This window comes from Papio anubis, chromosome 8, assembly GCF_008728515.1.
Source record: "Papio anubis isolate 15944 chromosome 8, Panubis1.0, whole genome shotgun sequence".
Taxonomy (NCBI): domain Eukaryota; kingdom Metazoa; phylum Chordata; class Mammalia; order Primates; family Cercopithecidae; genus Papio; species Papio anubis.
This window is the reverse complement of record NC_044983.1, coordinates 91,828,774-91,853,154: the sequence shown is the minus strand read 5'-3', so window position 1 is coordinate 91,853,154 and position 24,381 is coordinate 91,828,774. Positions and strand designations below refer to the sequence as shown.

Sequence of the window (24,381 nt, the reverse complement as noted above, 5' to 3'; positions counted from 1 at the left end):
TTATGTTAAGAAAATAGAAGTGTCCGAAACATCCAACAATAAGAGAATGGCTATATGGATCATGGTACATTGATACTACAGACTAATATGTGACCATTTATAAGGATATAGCAGTCACTATATCCTTACCTGAAAATAGCTCCAAATGTATTTTTATGTTAAATAAAAAGCAAGCTACAGATTAATACATACAATACTCATTTATTCAACCTATCTGTTGAAAGTCAACTACCTAGTAGCTAATTGTGAGGATTTAATGAACTATAATTCATGTAAAGCTTCCGTAGAACACAGCCCACACATATATCAAGTGCTCCACAATGTTAGCTATTTTACTAGATAACATTTTGCTTATAAAATAGCAGAATAATAATATAAGCAGAATAACCTCCAATAATAAGTCTCCAAGATATAATGTTTCCACTCCTTTACACAACAAAGTGAAATCGTGGACTTCATCATTCCCTTTTCTGCTTTGTGGACCTGCTTCTCTTCGGGCTTCCAGGGTCCTTGGGCTATGATACCTGCATCCTTTCATGGATCATAACCCTATTTACCCAGGATGCCTCATGAGGCCCTTGTTCAGGTCTCTCATCTCTGAGCAGAAGATAAAATATTTATATTTCCTGTGTTCCAGCCCCATTAAGATTCTGACTGAATTACTAGCTAACCAGAAAAGTTAATCTATATCAGATCTATGAGTCTTTGCTAAGGATTCTCATTTTTCACAAAGATGTCTCCATTTAACAGCATATTTTGAAGACACTGTCATCTTATGGCATCATTGTCTGCCATTCTGGGTTCAGAGTGCAGAGAGAATGGGTTGTACAGTCTGGGTTCTGCAATCACATGGTCTGGCTTGGAAGTCCAAATTCACCATGTATTCTTAGTTCTGCGATTTAAGGCAAATTACTTACTTTTCCTAATTCCATTTTCTCCATTTGTAAATATAGAATAATACACACTTTTTAAAGGTCCTTGGAAGGATTATTAAGATAATAGATGTGAGGCACTTAGCATAGTGTGGGGCATACAGAGTATATTCACCAACTCGTAAAGATATCACTGTCTACATAAATCAGTGAATATCTAGACAGTTTCATATTCCCTCTCTCTCTAATGTGTGTGCTAGTCTCATCTGCTTATTACAGCTATAAATTCCTTGAATATGGCACTCTGCCTTCTATTTAAGATTTACTCCCATAGCTAAGGTGATTTGGTGCCAAGATTTTCCAGGGTATCTTTCTTGTCCCCTTTGAAAGATCAAGGTGTGGACCATGTATCAGCTTTCTGCACTGGACAGTATGGCCAGAAGAATAACATAGAAGTTAAGACTGTGCTTTCTGGAGTCCAACAGACAGAATTCTGCCATATATTCACTGTTTGATCTTAGGCAGATTATTTAATTCCAATAAATCTGAATTTCCTAATATGTGTATATGACTAGTAAAAATTCCTACCTCATAAGTGTTAGTATGAGAGTTCAATATGATTGTGTATGTAAAAAACTGTAGCATAGTTGCTGGCATGTAATACGTGCTGATAAATGTTAACTGATAACATCCTCCTCTTCCTTACCTGAATGCTAGAAAACCTAGCTCTAATGCTTAGCGTATAGTTTTCATTCCTTCATTTGGACAATGGCTTAATGAGTGCCAACTATGCCAGGAGCTGTAATAGGCACTTTAGAATATAAAGAAGAATGAGTGCGTTCCTATAATCATGTTGCTCACTAAATGATGAAGGAGACTGACAGACAACGTGGTAAATTAAACGATGAGAGTGGTAATGCAGGAGGAAGGGTAGAAGGAAATCAATACATTTTCCTGATGAATTCAATGGGCATAAATGTGCTCATTGCAAAGACTGACCCACCATCTCCATTTCCTTCCAGAACATAAAAGTCTATTTTGTCCAGACTCAGGGAAAACACTCTACTCCACTATCTGACTGTTAGTAGAGGTTTCCTGGCAGGGCTTTCAGGGCAAGTGAGATTATGACACAGAAAGACATATTCTGAAAATGACGGAACCTTGTGGTTGCCCTCTCAGCCCCTATGCTGGACGTGGCTGCTTTGCTCAGGTCTGGGGCAGGCCCTCCATTCATTCATTCATTCATTTGTTCATTCATTCATTCATTCAGGGAGGGAACAGTCTCTGGGACACTCTCTTATTAACGTGGGTGGTTGGGCTCCTACATAAACATGTGTATGCCTAGTATGTTCCATGTTCACAAACACTCAAAACCTCTGTCAATGATTTCCTTTTTTAACGGTTTGTATATCTTCTATGTTTACATATTACGATGCTGTATACAGGCTTTTGTGTGTAGAGAAGAGGGCACATGATTCAAGCCTTGGATGTCCCACTAGCTTTCTGGGCAATACTGCTCTCATGTGTAAAAAGGGGGGTGATAACACTGGCCCTGCCTCCCTCCCATACTATATCAGGATTCAGAGAAGGAAGCACACTCTGGAGTAAAGAAAACTGTATACATTTAAGTCAATGTTATTGTTATTACTAAAATAGATGCCTTTTAAATTTATCACTGTTTCTTTCCTTAAAGAATAGAAAAATCAGTGAAAAAAAATCAATGAAGAAATGTTCTCAATTTGCCAGCTGCTTGTCAGTATACATGTTTAGGACGCACTAAAAACATCTTGTACAAAGGGATGCCTGAGAATGTTCAAAGGGGATGCGCCTACGGTATCAGGGTGCAGGGAAACAATTGTCAGTCAGTGATAGGCTTTGCAGAGTCCTCATCTATGCAATGATATAGCACTTTATTACAGATGCTAAATGGGATCATTGCTTATAGAGATCCTGAATGTGGTATTTTAATAAAGCAGAAGACAGCTGGCCTCTGTTAACCAGACAAGAGGACATGAGTGGATGATGGCTTTGATCTCTGAAGAAATTTATAGAGTGGGATAAGAAAGGAAGAAGGGGAAAGAGCAATAGTATTAAAGCAAGAAACATCCATTAACAAGGAGCTAGGGCAAGAAAAAGATTCCAAGCCCAGTTCTCTGTCTCTGTCCAGGGAAACGAATCTAAATTCCATCACAAAAACACTATATTGAGTGACAGTGGTTCCAGAATCCCCCACGGATACCAAAATCTATGCATGCACAAATCTCTTATATAAAACGATAAAGCAGTATTTGCATATAACCTATGCATACCCTTCCGTATACTTTAAATCACCTCTAGATTACGTATAAAATATAATACAATGTAAATGCTATGTAAATAGTTGTTACACTAGATTGTTTTCTATTTTTATCATTTTTATTGTTGCTTTTCTTCCCAAATTTGTTCAACCCCCAGTTTGTTTAATCTGCAGATGTAAAACTCATATATACGGGGGGCTGACTGCATATGAATATTTGGGTCTTGCCAGAGCAGAAAACTGCTGTAAAACTTGTCACTCTGTAAATCTTGACATATTCATTTTTGAGCACGGAAGGATTCAAATTATATACGTGTTTGTTATAGTATAGTTAAATCTAATTATGAGGTGAAATTTGCATTTGGGGAAATAATAGTTAGAGTCACTATTTTAATTCCTGTGCAGCGTTCACACTAAGGGCACACTTTTCCCAGACTGCTCCCAGCCAATGACTAAGCACAATGGAGTACAAGAGCCTGGTGATTTCTGCCCAAAATGGGACACCTCTACTGGGAAACTTTTGCTCTGGAATTCCCCCATAACCTTATCTGGGACTTTCTCAGAGCTAAACTACAGACTAAGTCTCCTCTTACTCAAGCCTCTCCTTCCCTTCTCCTTTTGCTGGGGTCAGACCAGCCTCACATCTGAAATCTTTCCCTGCTAGTCCAGCTCCCTCTTTTCTTTATCCTCCACAGTCATTCCTCCCAATAAATCAATCTCACTTCTAAATCCACCTGCTTTCTGGTGAGCCTGAACTGACACATATCCTCAAAGGTTTGTTGTGAAGATTAAATGAGATCATGCATGTAAAGTGCTTGTCATGACGTTGGACTCGTAGCAAAAGCTCATTGAAAATGAGTTGAATTTTGAGAAAGAAGACTACAGTTGGAAGAATCACACAATTTGATTTTAAAACTTACCATTAAGCTATAGTAACCAAGAAGTGAGGGTATTGATGAAGGAATATAGATGCACAAATCAATGGAACAGAATAGAGAGTCCAGAAATAGAGCCACATCAATATATCCAATTGATTTTTTACACAGGTGCAAAAGCAATTCAATGGAGAAAGGATGATCTTTTCCAACAAATGGTGTTAGAACAATTGGACATTCATAGCAAAAAAAAAAAAAAAAAAAAAAAAAACCTTAACTTTACATCTTACACAAAGCTTATCTTACACAAAGATCTTTCAAAGATCTATATGAAAAATCTGAAACTATAAAACTTTTTAAAAAAGAACACAGGCAAAACTGTAACATGGGGTTAGTTCTTAGACATAAAGGAATGACTCATAAAAGAAGACAATCATACATTAGACTTCATCAAAACTTTTGCCTGTGAAATGTACTGTTAAGAGAATGAAAAGACAAGCTGTAGACTGGGATAAAATATTGGTAAATTAAATATCCTGCAAATGACTTATATCTAGAATATATAAGAATCCTCAAAATCAACAGTAAGAAAACAAACAAATCAATTAAAAGCCAGCAAAAGACAAACAGATACTTCACTAAAGAGGACATATGGATGGCAAATAAGCAAATGAAAAGATGTCCAACATCTTTAACCATTAGGGAAATGCAAATCAAAATCACAATAAGGTATTGCTACACACCTAGTAGAATGGTCAAAATAAAAAATACTGACAATACCAAGTGCTGGGAAGAATACAGAGCAACTAAAACTCTCAGACATAGCTGATGAGAATGCAAAATAGTCAAGCTATGCTGATACTTCCATATAAAGTTAAACTTAGGTTTATCATATGACCCAGCAATTCCACTCCTAGGTATTTACCCTATGGAAATGAAAATGTATTCATAAAAAAAAGTCTGTACACAAATATTTATAGCAGCTCTACTCTCAGTTGTCTAAAAACAACCCGAATATCTTTCAACAAGTGAACGCATAAACTGTGGTGCATACATACAATGGAATACTACTCAGCAATGAAAAGGAGAAAACAATTAATACATGCAACAACTTGGATGCATCTCAAAAGCACTATGCAGAGTGAAGGAAGTAATTCTCAAAAGGTTATGCATTGTATGATCCATTTATTTGACATTCTCTAAAAGACAAAGCTATAGCGATAGAGAACTGATCAGTGGCCCAAGGATATGGGTGAGGGGAGGGTGTGACTACAAATGCGCAGCCTAAGGGAATTTTTCTGGAGTGATAGAATTATTCTGCATCCTGACTGTGGTAGTGTTACTGAGAAATCAATGGGCTTGCTGCCTGAGGTACATAGAGCTCAATACCATGGCACTCACTTTTGAGCAAAAATTCTTTATTTGGCAGGGAGGCAGGAGGAAATGCCCCAGTGTGTCTCCTCAAGCTGGGTTTGGGTCAGGTTTTATAATCATAGGGTAATGAGGTGTGCTCTGGTTGGATCTTGCAATGAAGTGATGCTGGGAGGCATGATCTGACTGGATCCTGCTCTTGACCTTGGGGCAATACCAGAGCTTGATCTGATTGGATCCTGGATTCTGCCATACAGTGTCTGCTTCTTAATTCAGTCTCTGCTCCTCAGTCCGGGCACTTAGGTTCCCCCCTGTGATTGCATACTTGGTTCATCTGGGCAAGCTCAGGTTACATGACCTTCATCCTAGGGGTCTATGGCAAATGAAAAACAACTCACAACATTGTTGCATAAAAGTTGAGCCAGTGGCTGGGCATGATGACTCAAGCCTGTAATCCCAGCACTTTGGGAGGCCGAGGCGAGCGGATCACCTGAGGTCAGAAGTTCGAGACCAGCCTGGCCAACATGGCGAAACCCATCTCTACTAAAATACGAAAAAAAAAAAAAATTAGCCAGACATGGTGGCAGGCACCTACTGTAATCCCAGCTGCTCGGGAGGCTGAGGCAAGAGAATCGCTTGAACCCGGGAGGCAAAGGTTGCAGTGAGCCAAGATTGCGCCACCGTACTCCAGCCTGGGCGACAGAATGGGACTCCTGTCTCCAAAAAAAGAAGGTTGAGCCAGATTGATCTAGTGTGGTTACAGTAGTGGTTACATGAATCCATACTGTATTAAACTTCATACCACTATGTACCAAAGAGGTCGATTTTACTGTATAATTTTTTAAAATAAAGTTAAAAAAATTTAGTCATTGATATAAATATTGATATTATTGAGTGTTTATTATATAAATAATAGTTGTCATTGATTGTTGTCTACTTGTTTTACATATTCCTAGTTTTTACTTCCCCCACCCTGCTAAACCTCCCATTAAGCTCATGCCAACTCTCTCTTGCTGTTGGCATACTAAAACCTTATTCAATCCTATAGTAAATCTAGGAATATTTTCTTCAGATAATTGGTTCAGCAAAGGATAGCTAAAAATGCTGTTAACTTACCCGAGTTAATAATGATGACAATGATGATGATGATGCAGATTATGATAACAGCATTCTGAAACTTTGAAGTGTTTTCCCAATGGTTCATATGTGTAGAACAAGTTATTAACACTAACTCTTCCTCCTGGCATGAAAGTCAGCAAGTCATGGCTCAAAATGGGGTGAGAACTTCCAGAGGGATGCCCTTAGTGACACATCAGTGTAACTTTAAAGTGTGACTTTACAGGACCGAAAGATTCTTTTTGCTTCCTGGGAAGACTCTCGATGGGTCTGCATGGCAGGGTGGACTTATAGAAATAACTCTAAGGCTTGATTCATCTCTTTTTCTTTCTTTTTTTTTTTTGCGACGGACTTTCGCTCTTATTGCCCAGGCTGGAGTACAATGGTGCGATCTCAGCTCACCACAACCTCTGCCTCCTGGGTTCAAGCGATTCTCCTGCCTCAGCATCCCGAGTAGCTGGGATTACAGGCATGCGCCACCATACCTGGCTAATTTTGTATTTTTAGTAGAGATGGGGTTTCTCCATGTTGGTCAGGCTGGTCTCAAATTCCTAACCTCAGGTGATCCGCCCACCTCACCCTCCCAAACTGCTGGGATTACAGGCATGAGCCACCATGGCTGGCCAATTCATCTCTTTTTCACTTATTTTCTGATCATGCCTATTCTCCATCAATTGCTGACTTGCTTCTGAAAACTGGGCAATCCTGTCTACCAGGTACCTGCTGGATTGCAGATGGTTTGCCTTGGTTGAGTGATGGAACACTCATCCAGTGATGAAGACTCACATGGGACCTCCCAGGGTACCAATTGCATGAGTCAAATGTAGCCAATTAACTGTCTTTTCATCCTTTGGATAGACCCATTATTTTTCTCGAAAGCACATCCACCTCATCTACCTACCAACCACAGAACCTCTCTGAGTTCGGAGTTCCTACACAAAGCACAAAACAAATTCCTGAATTCCTTCTGGCTGGAATCTGTAGTCCACAAACTCATTTTACGTGACTCACTGGAAGTTCATCCACAGTTTTTAAGGAAAATTCACCAAGGATAGCAAGTGTGACTTTTGCGGGTACAGAGATCGTTGTGGGTGTCCCACTTGATGGTATTTTCCATGGCAGTGATATCTGAAATGCTTTCTCAGTGTTTTTTCCAAAGACTGTGCTCCACAATAATGGTTATTCAAATTAATGTGCTTAAATAAAGTAGACTGAGCTACTATCTTTTATTTGTCAAGTTGGCAAAGCACTGACCTTGGCCATGCCCTCACTCTCTGTGAAGCACACAGCTTGATCAATCTTAGGCCCAGGTCCAGCCAAAGCCCTCTTCCTACACACATATCCTCATGTTTTAACTTATTGCTTTCTATTTACTATTATTTAATAGTTTTATTATTTAATAAAGTTTACTGCTTTTCTATTATACAAGCAATGTGTGCTTAGTATAGAAAAATATATAAAACACCAAAATAGTAATCAAGCAGAAGTATTCCCTGTAATCTCAACCCTCATAGATATCACTGTCAAAATGTTGATAACATTCCTAACAGTGTTTTTTTATAAGCAGTATTTTTTCCTGCTTTGAAGTAGAGTTAGGATGACATTAAATATGGTATTTTCTGGCTTTTATTTTCACAGAACCTCCTATCAGGCACAGCCTGTTTGTACCTATGCTTTCAGTTTATTTAAATAGGGAAGTACTCAACTCAACAATTCTTGTCCCAAATGATACTTTTGATGTCTCATCATTAAAAATTCATACCACCTACACCTGCCCCACTGCCAGCTTCAGTTCCTTGTTTTGTTAAAACTTCTGCATGCACGTTCTCTCTGTTCTCTGCCATAGGGAACTCCAGGGAGAGGGAAAAATCAACATTTATGTGGAGTTTTCACTTCTGGTTAAGAGCTTTATGGCGAACAAACTTCTCTCGCCTGTAAAGGGCCTCTTGGGATCAAATTCTGCGTTTCTTAGAGAGCTTCAGATGTGTCCATGCAACACCCTGGCATCCTTCCAGCAACTTCCCAACACAGAGAGAAGATACACATCTGATTCTAGTGTTACCATCCTTATTAATGCCTAATTTCTTTCGCTGGAATAACACCACCTGCCACAGCTTAGAGTTAAAGCCTTCCTCAGTGTTTCTTGTAGTACCCAAGAAACACAAACACCCATTTGCTACAATCTTTCAAATCTGCTTCCTGAGAAATAATGACCACAGGGGATTCCAGCTGCTTCACAGGCTCTGAAATGGCATAAACTTCAAAAATCTCATTCAGACCTGTGCTCCAGAATTAGGAAAGAATGTGAAACTTTACTGTACACCCAAAGACAATGCAGAAAAATACTAAGTGTTCTGAACTGACAAACAGGGTAAGGGATCATCAAGGCTCATCATGTGATCTCCTTCAGGGAAGGCTTCCTGCAAGAGGCAGTATCTGAGGAGAGGCATGAGGAATGAGTAGGAGTTAACCAGGGAGGAGTGGGGGCAAAGAGTGGGAACATCTTGGCAAATGTGTATGATATGATCAAAGGCACTGAAGCAAGAAGGGGAAAAGAGTGGTGCAGAGGGAGAGCAGCAAGACCCAAAACCAGGAAACAAATCTCTGAGAAAAACCCCCAACCAGTCTAGGCTGAGTGTAACTATTCTGTTGGGATTCACTGATGTGGGATTGTTACTGCTTGCTACAATTTGCACCATATTAAAATCCCAATATGTAAACTAAGATATAAACAAATGTATTTTTTGCAATTCTCACTTTTGAAATTTCCTTCTTTCCACATTTTCTCCTCAATAAGAACTTAGCTCCAAATAGTTTCCATCCTTTTTTGCTGTAGAGTTTTATGTAAGTTTAGATTAGTAGCAATGGTCTCACCCAACAGTAGGAGATGACCTGCTTATATTTGAATAGATATGAGTGTTTGTATATGTATGAGTGTGTATATGTGTAAGGTGACACGAAAGATATGCTTTATCCATTGAACTTTATTCCCTAAGTACTTTTTCATTGTTCTGTGGCTTGGCCCATGCTGTTCCCTATGCCTAGAATGCCTTTCCTCCTATGCCTTCCCCACCTGATGAATCTTTGCTAATCTTTCAAACCTAGTACCCACTGCTTGATGCCATTCACCATAGCCCAGGCAGCGTTCATTGTTCCAGCTGTCTTCCCAGAACATTTTCTATCAGTTTTGAACACTTAAGATGCTCAACTGTGGCTGGGCATTAAAATCATTCGGGTTGGGCCGGGCGCGGTGGCTCAAGCCTGTAATCCCAGCACTTTGGGAGGCCGAGACGGGCGGATCATGAGGTCAGGAGATCGAGACCATCCTGGCTAACACGGTGAAACTCTGTCTCTACTAAAAAATACAAAAAAACTAGCCAGGCGAGGTGGTGGGTGCCTGTAGTCCCAGCTACTCGGGAGGCTGAGGCAGGAGAATGGCGCAAACCCGGGAGGCGGAGCTTGCAGTGAGCCGAGAGCCAGCCACTGCACTCCAGCCTGGGCGGCAGAGCGAGACTCCTTCTCAAAAAAAAAAAAAAAAAAAAAATCATTTGGGTTTTTTTGTAAAAAGTACCTTTTCTTGGCTTTACCCCTAGAGATTCTGATGTCATTGGTCTGGAGTCGAGCCTAGTAATCAGTATTTTTAAAAAGCTTTCCAGATATTTCTAATGTGAATCAATACAGAGAACCAATACTTATCCTAAGAATCTATCTGTTGACCTGTCTTCCTACCCTATTAGACTTTGTGATGGTTAATTTTATATGTCAGTTTGGCTAGGCCATGGTACCCAGATCGTCAAAACTAGTCTAGATGTTACTGTGGATGGACTTTTTAGTGAGATTAACATTTAAATCAGTAGACTTTTAGTAAAAGTCTACTTGGTAGACTTCGACTTTCTTTGTTACAACCAAGAACCCTGACCAGCTGCAAACCCACACAGAAAGAGAGAAGGAAGCTTAAGGTACGCATTCAGATCTTGCAGAAGAGAAAGCAAAAGCAAAACAACAGCTAGATTTGCTCAGAGAACAATTCAGACACCACATGGCACCAATTACGACATTTTTCAGGATTAGTAAATCAATACGAATTAAGCACAAATCACCTCCCATAATATGGGTGGGCCTACCTAATCAGTTTAAGGCTAAGAGAAAAAGACTGACACTCCTTCCCTCCACCCTCCAAGGAAGAGAGAATTCCGCCTCCAGACCATCTTTGGACTCAAGCTGCAACATCAATTCTTCCTTGGGGCTCCAGCCTTCAGGCCAACCCTGCAGATTTTGGATTTACCAGCCTCCATAATTGCATGAGCCAATTCCTTAAAATAACTCAGTCTCTCTCTCTGTCTCTGACTCTCTCTCTCTCTATCTACATATACATATGTATACGTACACACACACACACACACACACACACACACACACACACACACTTGGAACTTATTGTTTCTGTTTTTCTGGAGAACCCTGACTAGTACAAACTGTGAGCCATTCCTGGAAGGCAGCTGTGGCTGATTCCTCTCCATTTCCCCAGGGCCCAGCACAGTATTGGGCACAGAGATGGTACAGCACTTCTATTAGCCAGGGCTTTCTGGTTGCATGTAACAGAAACCAATTCAATTAGCTTGAATAAAAGGGGGAAATGAATAATGAGAACAGCAGGGTGTCTTCCATGATCAGAGGGTGATATGGTTTGGCTCTGTGTCCCCACCCAAATCTCATCTTGAATTGTAATCCCCATGCATCAAGGGACGGAGGTGATTGGATCATAGGGGTGGTTCCCCCATGCTGTTCACATGATAGTGAGTGAATTCGCACGAGATCTGATGGTGTTATAAGTGCTTGACAGTTTTTCCTTCACACTCCTCTCACCTGCTGCCATATAAGACATGCCTGCTTCCCTTTCTGTCATAACTGTACATTTCCTGAGGCCTCCCCAGCCATGCGGAACTGTGAGTTAATTAAACCTTTTTTTTTTTTTTTTTTTATAATTACCCAGTCTTGGTCAGTTCTTTATAGCAGTGTGAAAACAGACTAATACAGAGAGCAAGGAAGTTCTTAGGTCTTAGTAAAAACCGCTGAGAGCTCATTAGCACTCTGGCCCCATCTCTTATTCTTACTTCTCTTTATTTCTCTTTCCCCTGCTCTCAGCTTTTCTCAACATGGCTTTATCTTTCTTCAGTAGCTCAAGATAAAAATCTTGGCATCCTTCTTGATTCTTCTCTTTTTCTCATACTCCTCACCAATCAGTCAGCAAGTCCTATCAGCCTGACCTTCAAAATATTTCCGAGTCCAAATACTTCATCCTGTCATTATCAATACTAAGCCATTATCGTCTCCTACGTGGAGTACTGCAATAGCCCTTCTGAGCCCCTGGGCCTACAGCTTATTTACTGCCCACATGACTGATCCTCAGAAACGTCAGTGAATAATCAGATAGTATACCAATGTTTCAGGTAAGGAATTCGAGAGGCAAAATAAGAAGTGGCTAGCCTGAGATAACACAGCTTGAAGAAATTAAAATTGAGACCCAAACCTATTAATTATAGATTATACATCATAGGATTTTTTTAAAAGTACCAGTGGGCTTACAAACTAATTTTAGAATTCGGGATCTGTTTCCAAACAACATGTTAATAGAATTCCAATATATACGTTAGATATGAACAGAGTTGCTGGGGTCCAAAGGTGGAATTGGCCTCCAGGACACGATGGCTCTACGTGACAGTGTGGAAGTCAGCATCCTGCATTGCACTTTGGCATTGAAGGATGGAGGAATGACCAGTGAGAACGCAGCTTCCTCTAATCGTAAGTGGAGTCCATATGATGTGTGTTCTTTATTTCAACAAGTTTTATCACAGTTCAATCCCAGTTTCTTCTGCACACTGAAGTTGAACCCATTTCTCCCATTATTTCTACTCTAATATAGGAAAGAGGGGAATCTTGCATCTTGACGGATCACCACCTGCTAGACTACTTTGCAATATTCTTACCCGGGTTTACTAGAGAACAAAGACAAGATGAATCTTGGGCAATGTCTATGGAAATCCTAGAGTTCTCCTTTTATTCAGCCATTCTTTACAATCCTCTAAAGGGATGGTTTAGCCAGGAGGCACGGTGAGGAGCAGAAAGGCTATGGGCAAGGGTCGCAGGCCGGCCACTGATGTGGAGCTCCTTTGCCTCATCTCCAGTGACTCACTGACAAACCAAGTTGCAGTGAAGTGTGCATGACCTCTGTGGCTTTCTGCCACATTGCCATGTCAGTAGCATCTCAACAGAATAATGTTAAAGAGTAAACTTAAAAAAAAATTTCTCTTGTGATTACTTTTAAGTTTCAGGCTTGAGATTTAATCTCTACTATTTCCTGGAGAAGAAAAAACAAGTGGCTTCCACAGTCCCAGCTCCTGGTGTCACTACCCACTGTCCCTCCCCCACCACACACACACCTTGGGGTATAAGGAGGTGACCATGTATAAAATCCAACAGCCCACACTTTAGGAGATATATCAATGCCAGTCTGTTTTATTTCTGTGACTACTTGCAGCCAGAGGGGTTAAATAGTGGTTATTGCAGCATCAGATAGGACGGCAATAGCTTCATGGAGTGTCTAACCACTTCCAACAATTGTACAAGGTCAAATGCTTCAATGATATGACCTATTTGATTTTTCTGGAACTTTAAACTTTTATTTCTATGTCTTATCTTTCATAATTTCTATCTCTGCTCAGTTTTGCAGTAGGTAATTTGATCATATCAGTCTTCCAATTTTCTAATTCCTCCTTCAGGGACAAACTCTTTCTAATCCAGTCTAGTTTTTAAAAGCATTTACTATGGGATTACCCCCAAAACAATCATGACTAACTACTATCTAATCTAACAAAATAAAGCATACAGGAGTCTTTACTAAACATTTGATTAGTTTCAAAACAAAAAACAAAACTTTTTTGTTTTGAGATAACAAAATAAAATCAATAACAACCTAACAATCAAATGAAATGAATTAAAATACTATGTAGTACTTTTTTTCCTTTGTTTTTGGGAGACTAGTCAATGCTAGCAAGGATGTGTGTGAGATAGATATTTTCATATATTTCAGGTGTCAATATAAATTAGCACAATGATTTTAAGAAGCAATTTAAAATATGTATATTAAGAAACGTTCTTCACTAGTTAAAGATTATGAAACTTATGTAACAAAGACAATGCTCTGAAAATAACATTACATTTTGTTTGTTTGTTTTGAGACGGAGTCTCGGAGTCTCCCTCTGTCTTCCAGGCTGGGGTGCAGTGGCGCTATCTCAGCTCACTGCAACCTCTGCCTCCTGGGTTCAAGAGATTCTCCTGCCTCAGCCTCCCAAGTAGCTGGGATTACAGGCACCCACCACTAAGTCTGGCTAATTTTTCTTTTTTGTGTTTTTAATAGAGACAGGGTTTTTGTATTTTTAGTAGAGACAGGGTTTCACCACGTTGGACAGGCTGGTCTTAAACTCCTGACCTCTGGTGATCTGCCTGCCTCAGTCTCCCAAATGCTGGGATTACAGGCGTGAGCCACTGTTCCCATCCTGGAAATAACATTAAGTTTTAAAACAATGTATAAATTATATGTGCAGTATGAATTATTACTATGGAACATACATGGAATAAATTGGCAACAGTATTTAGTTTGGGGTGGCAGAATTATAGGGTAATGTTTTTCTTTCTGCTTTTTCTTATTTTAAAATAATATATTTCATTGTACTGCTTTTTATGAATGTAAAATTTACATAAAATAGAATTAAGATTTTTAAAATGTACAATCCAGTGGCATTAAGTGCATCCACAATGTTATACAACCATTACCTCTATGTTGTTCTAAAACATTTTATCACTCCAAAAGGAAACCTCATATCCATTAAGAAGTGTCTTCATACTTCCTCTTCTCCAATCCCTGGAAACCATTAATTTGCTTTCCGTTTGTACTAATTTACCTATTCGGAATATGTATGTAAATGGAATCACACCATATATGACTTTTTGTGTCCAGCTTGTTTCACTTACTTAGTATGTTTCCACGTTTCACCCATGTAGTAGCAGGTATCAGCCCTTCATTCCTTTTTATGGCCAAATACTATTTCATTGTATAGTATACCACATTTTATTTATCCATTCATCCATCCATGGACATTTAGCTTGTTTCCAACCCTTGGCTATGGGAAGTAAATAGTGCTGCTATGAACCTTCATGTACAAGTTGTTGTTTGACACCTATTTTCAGTTCTTTTGGGAATATACCTAGGAGTGTTGGTACAGAAAAAGAGCTAGTTGCTCAGTGAAGGCATATTTATCAATTTTTGTCTCTCAATTTGTGTGCAGCATCTTGGATGTGATGGAAAGCAGAACCATATAGTAGATCTCTCATCAGCACAGTCCCAAGGGAAAGTGACAGGAAGCGCGTGAGCTCTGGTGAGCCGCCGCGGTTGTCCTGAGGACACCCTAGACTAGTGTTACTGAAGTGCAGTCCAGGAAGCATCCTGTGAATAATAGAGTGCCAATCAGTGGACTGACATTTTGAGGAGCATGGCTTAGGGCTGGTAAGGTGCTAAGCACTGATAAGAACCTGAGGAGGTTTTGTAATAAGACTAATGGAGATCCAAGAATTCTTGAATTAGGGTTAAGGTAAGAGGGGTCTTTTAGGTCTGTAGGGACACAACAGTAGGCTTCTATTAACCTTGCACGGCAGCCTCAGGCCACATCTAGAGGTGGGAAGGAACAAGAAGTGTCTGTACACCTCTTTTTCCTGGCAGCCCTTCTCCTCTCACTGTTTGTGACTCAAGGCTGACTTGATGGATTGATGGTTACCCAGGCAACAGATGTTGCATGGCTTTCATCAAAGGTTCTGCTTTGTGTGTGACAACTTAGGAACACTGGGCTTTGCAATGCTTTTCTGGAACAATTGGGGCTCTCATCTGGAATTTGCTTCCAGTTTCATCACAGAGAGCTGATTTCAATGTTATGGGTATGGTCTGAATGCACCTCTTACTTCTTTTGTTTCCTGCAGGAAGAATAAAATCATAAAACCAGATTACAAATGGAGAAAACAACCCCCTTGATAAAATGGATGGAAACTCATTTACATATTATTTTTTGAATGTCATATGTTTAAGCCCACAGGAGCCCCTGCAAGGATATTACAAAGATATTGCAGCCAGCACACACACACCCACACAACTACCTGAGAAATAGTTGCTCCTCTTGATGGGAAATGGAGATTAATCCCAACTGGGCATCAAACATCAGCCAAGTGCTCAAAAACTGTAGAGGCAGAAAATGTTGCAGGTTTTTAATCAAAGTTCTGGCTGGGTCAAAGTGATGTTCCAAGTTGGTGCAGCCGCGTATAAACATTTCAACCAAAGGTGAGTAGCCTTTAATGCTTCTCCATAACTACAGTAAGAGTGCTTTAATTAAATAGGAGACCAAAGCAAATAGCTGATATGAATCTGTTCTTACATATTCAATGCAAAGCCCAAGTTTGAGCACTTTTTACCAAGCTTTCAGTGCCATTCTAGAGTCTGGATTTGGGCTAGTCAACAAGTGTCTCCTGGTAGCTAATACTGGGATGACAACATCAAAGAAAGGCACCTTAACCTTGAACTCAAGTCCTGTTCCTCAGCTAAGCGTTAGCCTCAGCATCTGAGTGGTAGAATTTCCAGGGATAACGTTCTTCCCTCTGTGGCAACTGAGAACTTGGAAAAAAGTGTCCTTCCTGAGCCTTTGGCTCAGAGAGTTTCCTTTAGAAACGCCACGGCCCTTCCAGATGTATCTAGTTATTCCATTTAGCAAACAGGTTTCAAAACTGATTTACAGTAATCCTGCAGGAGTGAATTGAGAAGGAGTCTAAGGCCATTTCGGGGCTCAGTAACAGAGTGTGCTACGTGCTGCCGCAGGCCTGGGAAAGGATTTCTACACTTGCCATTTCTGTTTGGCTTAGAGTCCACAGTTGTTTCCCATTACTGGGGCTGTTTCCCTGGCCTGAGATCCTATCTTCCCACCCATTGTCCCAGGCCTGCCTAGTTTCTCAGCAGTGGGATGGAGTGGAATGGGTTTTGGTTCAAACTGCCCTAGATTCAAACCCTAGCTCTGTTGCTTATTAGCTGTGTGTCTTTGGTGAGAGAATGAATTGAAATAGCACAAGTAAAATATACAGGAGAGGACCTAGGCATGGTAGGTGCTCAATTAATTATATTCTTTTTTTATAACTCAAGTTGAGCTACTTTTAGGAAGCTATTTCTGGCTCACTTAGTTCCCATGGCCTCCCACACACCCTCTCCTATGGACTTGTCCCACTTGACTGTGATCTCCATTTTCATCTCTCTCCCTAACTAGTCTGAGCTATTTGTCTTGTTTGTCTTCCTGTATCTCCAGCAACTAACACCATGTCTGACACATCTTAATTGTTCCAGAAATGCTGCTTGTTGACAGCTTGCTTCTAAGCTACTAGTTCTTACCTATCTGCCTTAACAAATTAAGATATTGTGGCTTGAATGATGAAAAACATCAGTTCATAAGGCTTGCATCGGCAGTGTCAAAGGCAAAGTCAGCCCCAGAAGCAGCCGCTCTTCTCCAATAGAAATGAGCCAGCAGCACAGAATGTGAAGACAGCCCCAGTCATTTCCAGACCATCAAACTACAAAAGAGCTTTTCCAAACCACCATATGGCCGGTGAAGCCAGATGCATCCACTGACAAGCATCATGGTGACACACAGCCAGGCTGCTCACTGAGTCACTGGTGGTCAGGAGATAAGACTTTTGATGCTGCTGGAATCAGGATCTTGATGGGGTTTAGGGAATGATGCATCTAACCAGCTGCTCTTAGAATTCTCTATTAAGTTCTTAACCCTCCTAAATTAGACCTCTGGGGCTTAAGCTTGGCATTGGATGACCTTGTAAAGAAAGCCATGAAATGGTCTCTATGCCAGACCTCTGTGTGGGGAGTTAAGTAGAAAATTTCTTAATATATTTCCTGTCGGTTTAATGCTGTGTCCACCCCTATTGTTTTTCTTTGTTGTGCCTTAGTGCAGAGGGGTCTTTTAACATAAAATAGGTACATAGTTTTCTATGGGAGATGATTGGTTTTAGCATGAAAGAGGCTGGCTTATGTGGTGGGTACTCTACCTAAAGAATTTGAAAACACAGGCAAACAGGACCCTGGTCAGGAAGCAATGGAGAGCCCTGAGAGATGGCACTCACCAGCTCCACCCCAGGGCAATGACAGCATGAGGCTGAGACCTGGGGAGATCAGTGTTGAGGAGGTGGGATGCCAGGAGGCCAAGGGGAAGTGGCTTCTGTGTGCCACATAATATTGAATCAGTGCTTGCTGAAAAGTGGCCCAAAGGGAGAGTGAAGACATATTTATGTATTATATGCATGTAACATATATAGTAGATAATATATATAGTATATACTAGAAATATATTAGTGGCCACATGTGTTTCTGATAAGCCATAGCTAAGATTAAGCTTGTCTTGCGATCAACTAAGAGGGTTCATCTTTCTGGACTTTGAGGACCACAGTGGCAGGATTATGTGGGCATATCTTACTTAAAAAGGAAAAAAGCAAGCTCCTGATCACTAACCTGCCTGGAGAATTCTCCCATTTTCTTATCCACGCCATAACAATCACTTTTACTACAAGTCAGGCACAGTTCAGTGCTTCCCATGTTTTAACTCACTAATTCTGCAAGTATTATCATTTTATCATTTGTTCCTGAGAGGAACTGAGGCACTGAGAAATAAAGTAGCTTAACCAAGTCACAGGAGCTCATGGTGGCAGAGCTGGAATTGTGAGTGTAGGCCATACAGCCTTTCCTCAGCCATCGAGAGCCTCTTCCACACACCGCCTTTGGTCCTCACCTGCCTCCTGCTTCCTGTGGCTTCTCCCTTCTGTGACCCCAAACTGTGCATAGGGGGCTGTGCAGCGGCCCTCCTGTTACTTGAAGTATCTATTACTCACTTCTGGGCTAGTCTATGAGACAGTTAGGAGCATGAACCTCATCTCTTCATCATTTTTTAATTTCTTGGTGTCCCATTTGATAAAAAACACACAGCTAGTACTGACAAATGTTTGACAGATGAAATGAATGAGTAAGTGAATAAACTTAGGAATACAGGAGAAAACTGGGGTCATATGTGCATCACTGGACCTAGTAATAATAGCCATTAATATTTATTGATGGCTTGCTATGTTCCAGGCAGTATGCTTCTATCCAGACAGGTTCTGCTTCTATCCCCATTTTACATTTGAGGAAAGCAAGGCTCCAATACATGGGCTTAGTCAAGTTCGCATCGCTAGTGATCTACAGAGCTAGGATCCCAACTCACATCTATCTGACATCAAAACCTATGATCTTAATCTCTACAACCTTTTACTGTGTTCAGATCCCTGCCCTGATAGTCTAACCCTGCATACTTGGTCATGGGAATCTAGCAGGGGCTTTCAAAGCTACATTTTTAAAGTCCCACCATGTTTGCTGTGTATCTCCCTAAAACAATGCTGCATGTGGTTGTCTTGAAAATCCCTGTTTTTCTTATTGGTGTTAAACCTAGCTACTGGTCATCACATTGCTATTACCACTGCCTAATTTGTAACGGACCCTTGCTATGTAAAGGGCTAGATCCTCATAGTATTTTAATGGGTTTAATTCTGTCAACAGCCATAAGAGGAAAGTACTTTTATTAAACTCATTTTATGAAAGAGGAGGACATTGAGGCCCAGAGAGTCAAATTAACTTGCCCAAGGTTCCACTATAAGTAAGGGACAGGCTGGTATTTAGTTCCAAGCAGCCTGTTTGCAGAGCTTGCATTCTCAGCTGCTGTGCTAACCTGACTCACCAGCAGGGTTGGGTGGTTTCACGTCCCAGCCTGTGGTTGCAGTTCTTTAATTCGCTTGGGATCTTCAAAGGCCAAGGTTATAGGCTTGATCTCTGATAGCACTAGTCTGTGCCTTAATCCTGGCCAGATGTCCTGCAAATATCTCATAGATCTAGGCCCTTGGTTACCAAGGAGACCAGGTGGGAGAGTGGGGATGAATTAGTGCCAGTCAACCAGTTCTGTGGAGAAAACTGTGCTGCTGACAATAGATCAGAACTAGCTTCCCCATGTCATTAAAATACTCACTGAAAACATGTTAGTCAACAAATCTGCCTTACTTACATGCCCAAATGCTAAACTTGTCCCCAACTGGCTTTACGTGCACAGAATGTTGGCTCTCACATCCACGATTCATTGAAAAGGTCAAATTCCACTCTGGCTGTTTCATCAGAAGGGTAAATACTGTGTGTTTAGTTATTTGATGTGCATAGACTTATTTGCATTTTCCAGTGAAAGCTTCAGAGGTTTGTGGGCAGAGCCAGAGTCACAGGGGATGTTAGAGCTGCCAGGGGCTTTAGGGAATCAAAGTCCAGCCCCCAAAACCCCTGTTTTACAGATAAGGGAGGCCAGATTGCCCCTGCATGCATGCAGCTAGTGATGGCAGAACCAGGACTAGACCTCCCACCTGCCATGAACTGGCTTACGGAGATTGTCAAACTATGTTATCAAAACTCTTCAGAGATTTATTTGGCTTCATTGGCAAAGCTTGGGAATTGAAAGTGGATATTCCATCATTTGGGAAGGGGGAAGGATGTGCTATTAGGGCATTAGCATCTCTCTATAGTCCAACTGAAATGAAAAATTAATCAACTTTCTGGTCAATTTGATCAATCAAGGTAGTCAATGGGAAGTTATTTCCTCAAATACTTAGGTTCTATGTTTGAATTAACTGCTGTCTGTATGTTAATTCTATGTAACTGCTCTATGTATTTCACTGTGTTTCCATTGATAAAAATAATATTGAAGTCTTTTTTAAAAATCTTGACTAATAGGAAAATTGTCATACTGTCTAAAAGATCTGATAAATCCTTTGCCTTTCACAAATCTTTGCATGAAAAACATGTCTGTCACTTCAAAAATAATTTGTCATATGGGGTTTCCATTTGGAATGATGAAAACTTCTGGAACAAGACAGGAATGATGGTGGCGCAACATCACAACTGTACTTAATGGCACCAAATTGTATACTTTACAATGGATAAAATGGTAAATTTTATGTGTATTATTCCACAATAAAATAATTTATAAAGAAACCCTACTATTGGGAATAGAAAAAAATCAGTTCAGTGATGAATAATATATTTCATTGATTTGTCCAATAAATATATATGGAGTACCTGCTATTGGTTAAGCACTTATTTGAAAAATGTTTGAAAGTCGAGTACTTGCTAACTGTAAGGTGTTATGAAAACATGTTTGTGGATAACTGTGAGTGTGCTTGTAGGGCAGGTGCTGGTCATTTACCCTTCACACCCTTCACTCTTGTGGATTCACTCTTTACTCTTTTCCACCTTGCTTTGTGTTTTGGAAGTCTCTCCTGAATGGACTGCAGCAGCAGTTTCCCTTACCAACCTGGCCTCCTGTTAGGTTTGGCCAATGGTGGGGTGGCAGGGGGTGGGGGGATGCCAGGAGAAGAAGAAGGAGAGGGAGGAGTGTGAGGTTTGCATATATTCCTTCAACTCCCTTCCTGCTGGTTCATTGTAAATTGGTTGCATCCCTTTACCAAAGAGCCCCTGTCCCAGAAATCCAGAAGTATTCAAAATAGAGAGAACTAAGTTTCAAGATCTTCTACCAGTTCTGAAGTATTCAAAATAGAGAGAACTAAGTTTCAAGATCTTCTACTTAAGGTTACTTCTAAGTTTTCTTTTTCTTTTTTTGCATTATGGCTCATGGTTTAAAAGATGACCACATTTTCAAATGGGTTAACATTTTCGAAAAACTCCATTTTAGAAAAAAATGGAGTTCCAATTAACAGAGTTTTGAATTATCCAATATATTTTATTATAAAACAAGAAAGCACCATTTCAACTAGGGAGCACTGATTGCTTAAAACTACACTCTTTTGAATAAACCCATATTAGTTTAATGAAGTTTTCCTGTGATTAGTATAATCTACTGCAATTGTATTCAAACCCCAAATTATGGGTATTATACACACGAAATACAGCACTGGTTAAAGGCAATTAGTTTAATCACTTTCCTGATGGAAAATGAGACAGGGACACCACAGAGCAGGGCTGCCTATTAGCACGTGATGTGAAGAAGCCAACCCTCCTTTCTGGTTCTTGCAGGGCACAGACGTACTCTCTCACGCCTGCCACTGCCCTCTCCTCCTACAGCACATGGCATTTTACAAAACACTACGCTATGTAGTGGTGGCTTTTTTCTGTTAATCAGTATCCTCAAGCCATGTAGTTCAGGCCTTCCTCATCACTCACCTGGACAATCGCCACCATGCTGCCTTGTAAGCTCACACAGCGTGCTTAAATCCAGCCTGACTCCGCTCATCATGCATTTGGTGCTTCTACCCAGAAGAGGTACCTTTTTCTAACTTGCTCAAATGTGGCAGTAGCAGCCCTGTTGCCACCATCTCTTGACTCATCTCTTTTCCTCTGGTCTTGCCCTCTTCTTATCCATCCTCCCACTTACAAACTTACAAGATGTGGGTTTGACCATGCTGCTCCTGCTTAAGCCTTTCAATGGCTCCTGATTCTAGAAAGCAGTGCTTCTCAAACTTCCACATTCACGTGAATCACCTGCAGTGAAGGTAGGGATGGATCTTGTTAAAAGACAGACTCTAATTTAGTAGGTCTCAGGTGGAGCCTGAGACCTTGCATTTCTAACTAGCTCCCAGGTGAAGCCAATGCTGCTCGTCTGCAGATCACTTTGAGTAGCAAGGCTCTAGGGCAGCCCTGTCCAAGGGAAGTCTCTGTGATGGTGCCTGTCCAATATAGTGGCCACTAACTGTATGCAACTACTGAGTACTTGAAATGTAGCTAGTGTGACTGAGGAACTGAATTTTAAATTCAATTTAATTTTAGTTAATTTAAATATAAATCGCCACAGGCAGCCAGTGGCTACTGTATTGGACAGCACAGCTACAGAGAATAACATCCATGCTCCTCACTGTGACTTACAAAGCCCTCTGCAGATCTTTTGCCTACTTCTTGTTCCTTGTTTTCTGCCCTTCCCTATCTCTCCTTTTATGATACACCACGAAACTTCCATAATTTTCCAAACAGGTCACGTGTTTTCACGTCCCCACTTTGCAAGTGCTGTTCCCCTTGCTTGGAATTCCTTTCTCCACCTTTTGTGCCCAATGATGCAACATCTTCTGATCCCGTTCCAGCCCCTCCTCGTCTAAGAATCCATCCCTGACCATACCCTGCTAACAGCAACCATTTACCGAGTGTCTCCATGTAGTGTAACAGGGCCCTGCACACACCTTATTTCATTTGATATGCACATTAAGTTTGATATATGAAAACAAGCGTCAAGTGGCTTGCCTAGGGTCACAGAACTAGGAAGTTGAAAATCATAAATTCATACCTAGGTCTGCCTGATTCTGAAGCTCATTCTTTCTCCGCCACATCATGGTGCCCTCCACTTGCACAGGACTGTAATACACATAGCACTAACCACGTGATGGTGAAATTGTTTGTCTATGGTCTCTCTTCTCCATGAAATCATAAGCTGCTAGAGGTCACAGGCTAGGTATTTTTTTATTTCTGGATTCTGGGGGCCTGCTATATCATGAGTGCTTTATCACTGTTGTTGAAATGTGTATGTTTCTTCTCTTCAACTCCATTGTAAAATCCTTGAGTGTGACAACTGTGTGTTTTTTGTTTTGTTTTGGTTTGGTTTGGTTTTGAGACGAAGTCTCGCTCTGTCACCCAGGCTGGAGTGCGGTGGCGCCATCTCAGCTTACTGCAACCTCCACCTCCCAAGTTCAAGCGATTCTCCCGCCTCAGCCTCCTGAGTAGCTGGGATTATGGGAGTACAACACCACGCCTGGCTAATTTTTGTATTTTTAGTAGAGACAGGGTTTCACCATCTTGGTCAGCTGGTCTCGATCTCCTGACCTCATGATCCGCCCGCCTCAGCCTCCCAAAGTACTGGGATTACAGGTGTGAGCCACCGCGCCTGGCCCTGTATTTTATTTCACAGATGTGCTCCGTGTTCGGTAGGCCCCTGATAAGTATTGGAACAAACGAAGGCATAATTAAATGAGTGTGCTGACTACGGACAACATTGGCAAGGATTTTTTAGGAACTCAAGGGTAGGGTTTCTTTCTAAGCAACTTTAATGCAAGAGATAGGTGGGTACCCAAATAATGCCAAGGAGGAAATTAGGGGAGAGTGTAGGGGAGTGTGAGAAAGGCTGAGAATGGAAGAAAACTGCAATAACAAGAATTTGATGTGTGCTTCCCTTCAAATCTGCTTAATTAGCATGGACAGTGTTCCCCTGAATTAACATCTTGAAAAGTACACGTTATTGAGAAAGTGAAGAAATGGGAATGCTTATATGCTGATAGAAGGACCCAGGAGTGTAAACTGGCATGAACTTTTTAAGGGAAAGTTGGAATAGTATTCACAGTCTTTAAAAACATGCATGTCCTTTATCCTATCAATTCTACTTGTAGGAATTTATCCTAAGATAATCATAGCTATGTACTGAATTTTGTCAGCAAACACATCATTTTAACATTATTTATAATGATTAACAATAAAAAATTCTTTTGAGCCCCTAGATTAAATTACTTAAATCCATGATTGAATACTATTTACTCATTAAAGTGATATGAAATTATATATATTGATATAGAACAACATTATGTATAAGATAGAAAAGCAGGTTACAACGTGGAATATTTCATATTATTTCCTATTTGGGGGGGAAGTTTGAGGGTGCTTGTATATGCACAGATAAAACAAAGACATCAGGAAATTCCT

At 40.6% G+C, this 24,381-nt stretch overlaps 1 long non-coding RNA gene across 1 annotated transcript in view; it reads right to left on the bottom strand.

The window, feature by feature from the left end:
- Nucleotides 1-15,141: 15,141 nt before the first annotated feature.
- The window catches only part of LOC103886989, a 29,792-nt gene continuing 20,552 nt past the window's right edge, over nucleotides 15,142-24,381 (bottom strand). The window contains exons 2-3 of the long non-coding RNA XR_002523904.2: nucleotides 22,087-22,185; nucleotides 15,142-15,814 (exon numbers count right to left, since the gene is read on the bottom strand). This is a non-coding gene — a long non-coding RNA (uncharacterized LOC103886989). The remainder of the gene's footprint in view (nucleotides 15,815-22,086; nucleotides 22,186-24,381) is intronic.